Source organism: Mus caroli, unplaced genomic scaffold, assembly GCF_978045245.1.
Source record: "Mus caroli unplaced genomic scaffold, Mus_caroli_1 scaffold_25, whole genome shotgun sequence".
Lineage (NCBI taxonomy): Eukaryota > Metazoa > Chordata > Mammalia > Rodentia > Muridae > Mus > Mus caroli.
The window spans coordinates 7,664,452-7,667,525 of record NW_028227280.1 but is presented as its reverse complement, the minus strand read 5'-3'; positions in this window follow the sequence as shown (position 1 = coordinate 7,667,525).

The following is a 3,074-nucleotide window of genomic DNA, read 5'->3' as shown; positions in this document are numbered from 1 at the left end:
CTTAGAATATAAGAAACGCACAGTGTAGTACATAGTATATGAGTGAGTTGCACTGAAAAACTTAGAATATAAGAAACGCACAGTGTAGTACATAGTATATGAGTGAGTTGCACTGAAAAACTTAGAATATAAGAAACGCACAGTGTAGTACATAGTATATGAGTGAGTTGCACTGAAAAACTTAGAATATAAGAAACGCACAGTGTAGTACATAGTATATGAGTGAGTTGCACTGAAAAACTTAGAATATAAGAAACGCACAGTGTAGTACATAGTATATGAGTGAGTTGCACTGAAAAACTTAGAATATAAGAAACGCACAGTGTAGTACATAGTATATGAGTGAGTTGCACTGAAAAACTTAGAATATAAGAAACGCACAGTGTAGTACATAGTATATGAGTGAGTTGCACTGAAAAACATAGAATATAAGAAACGCACATTGTAGTACATAGTATATGAGTGAGTTGCACGGAAAAACCTAGAATTTAAGAAACGCACAGTGTAGTACATAGTATATGAGTGAGTTGCACTGAAAAACTTAGAATTTAAGAAACGCACAGTGTAGTACATAGTATATGAGTGAGTTGCACTGAAAAACTTAGAATATAAGAAACGCACAGTGTAGTACATAGTATATGAGTGAGTTGCACTGAAAAACTTAGAATATAAGAAACGCACAGTGTAGTAAATAGTATATGAGTGAGTTGCACTGAAAAACTTAGAATATAAGAAACGCACAGTGTAGTACATAGTATATGAGTGAGTTGCGATGAAAAACTTAGAATATAAGAAACGCACAGTGTAGTACATAGTATATGAGTGAGTTGCACTGAAAAACTTAGAATATAAGAAACGCACAGTGTAGTACATAGTATATGAGTGAGTTGCACTGAAAAACTTAGAATATAAGAAACGCACAGTGTAGTACATAGTATATGAGTGAGTTGCACTGAAAAACTTAGAATATAAGAAACGCACAGTGTAGTACATAGTATATGAGTGAGTTGCACTGAAAAACTTAGAATATAAGAAACGCACAGTGTAGTACATAGTATATGAGTGAGTTGCACTGAAAAACTTAGAATATAAGAAACGCACAGTGTAGTACATAGTATATGAGTGAGTTGCACTGAAAAACTTAGAATATAAGAAACGCACAGTGTAGTACATAGTATATGAGTGAGTTGCACTGAAAAACTTAGAATTTACTGAAAAACCCGCATTACACGAAATGCACAGTGTAGTACATAGTATATGAGTGAGTTGCACTGAAAAACTTAGAATATAAGAAACGCACAGTGTAGTACATAGTATATGAGTGAGTTGCACTGAAAAACTTAGAATATAAGAAACGTATGAGTGAGTTGCACTGAAAAACTTAGAATTTAAGAAACGCACAGTGTAGTACATAGTATATGAGTGAGTTGCACTGAAACACTTAGAATTTACCTAAAAACCCGCATTACACGAAATGCACAGTGTAGTACATAGTATATGAGTGAGTTGCACTGAAAAACTTAGAATATAAGAAACGCACAGTGTAGTACATAGTATATGAGTGAGTTGCACTGAAAAACTTAGAATATAAGAAACGCACAGTGTAGTACATAGTATATGAGTGAGTTGCACTGAAAAACTTAGAATATAAGAAACGCACAGTGTAGTAAATAGTATATGAGTGAGTTGCACTGAAAAACTTAGAATATAAGAAACGCACAGTGTAGTACATAGTATATGAGTGAGTTGCGATGAAAAACTTAGAATATAAGAAACGCACAGTGTAGTACATAGTATATGAGTGAGTTGCACTGAAAAACTTAGAATATAAGAAACGCACAGTGTAGTACATAGTATATGAGTGAGTTGCACTGAAAAACTTAGAATATAAGAAACGCACAGTGTAGTAAATAGTATATGAGTGAGTTGCACTGAAAAACTTAGAATATAAGAAACGCACAGTGTAGTACATAGTATATGAGTGAGTTGCACTGAAAAACTTAGAATATAAGAAACGCACATTGTAGTACATAGTATATGAGTGAGTTGCACGGAAAAACCTAGAATTTAAGAAACTCACAGTGTAGTACATAGTATATGAGTGAGTTGCACTGAAAAACCTAGAATTTAAGAAACGCACAGTGTAGTACATAGTATATGAGTGAGTTGCACTGAAAAACTTAGAATATAAGAAACGCACAGTGTAGTACATAGTATATGAGTGAGTTGCACTGAAAAACTTAGAATATAAGAAACGCACAGTGTAGTACATAGTATATGAGTGAGTTGCACTGAAAAACTTAGAATATAAGAAACGCACAGTGTAGTAAATAGTATATGAGTGAGTTGCACTGAAAAACTTAGAATATAAGAAACGCACAGTGTAGTACATAGTATATGAGTGAGTTGCGATGAAAAACTTAGAATATAAGAAACGCACAGTGTAGTACATAGTATATGAGTGAGTTGCACTGAAAAACTTAGAATATAAGAAACGCACAGTGTAGTACATAGTATATGAGTGAGTTGCACTGAAAAACTTAGATTTTAAGAAACGCACAGTGTAGTACATAGTATATGAGTGAGTTGCACTGAAAAACTTAGAATATAAGAAACGCACAGTGTAGTACATAGTATATGAGTGAGTTGCACTGAAAAACTTAGAATATAAGAAACGCACAGTGTAGTACATAGTATATGAGTGAGTTGCACTGAAAAACTTAGAATATAAGAAACGCACAGTGTAGTACATAGTATATGAGTGAGTTGCACTGAAAAAAATAGAATATAAGAAACGCACAGTGTAGTACATAGTATATGAGTGAGTTGCACTGAAAAACTTAGAATATAAGAAACGCACAGTGTAGTACATAGTATATGAGTGAGTTGCACTGAAAAACTTAGAATATAAGAAACGCACAGTGTAGTACATAGTATATGAGTGAGTTGCACTGAAAAACTTAGAATATAAGAAACGCACAGTGTAGTACATAGTATATGAGTGAGTTGCACTGAAAAACTTAGAATTTAAGAAACGCACAGTGTAGTACATAGTATATGAGTGAGTTGCACTG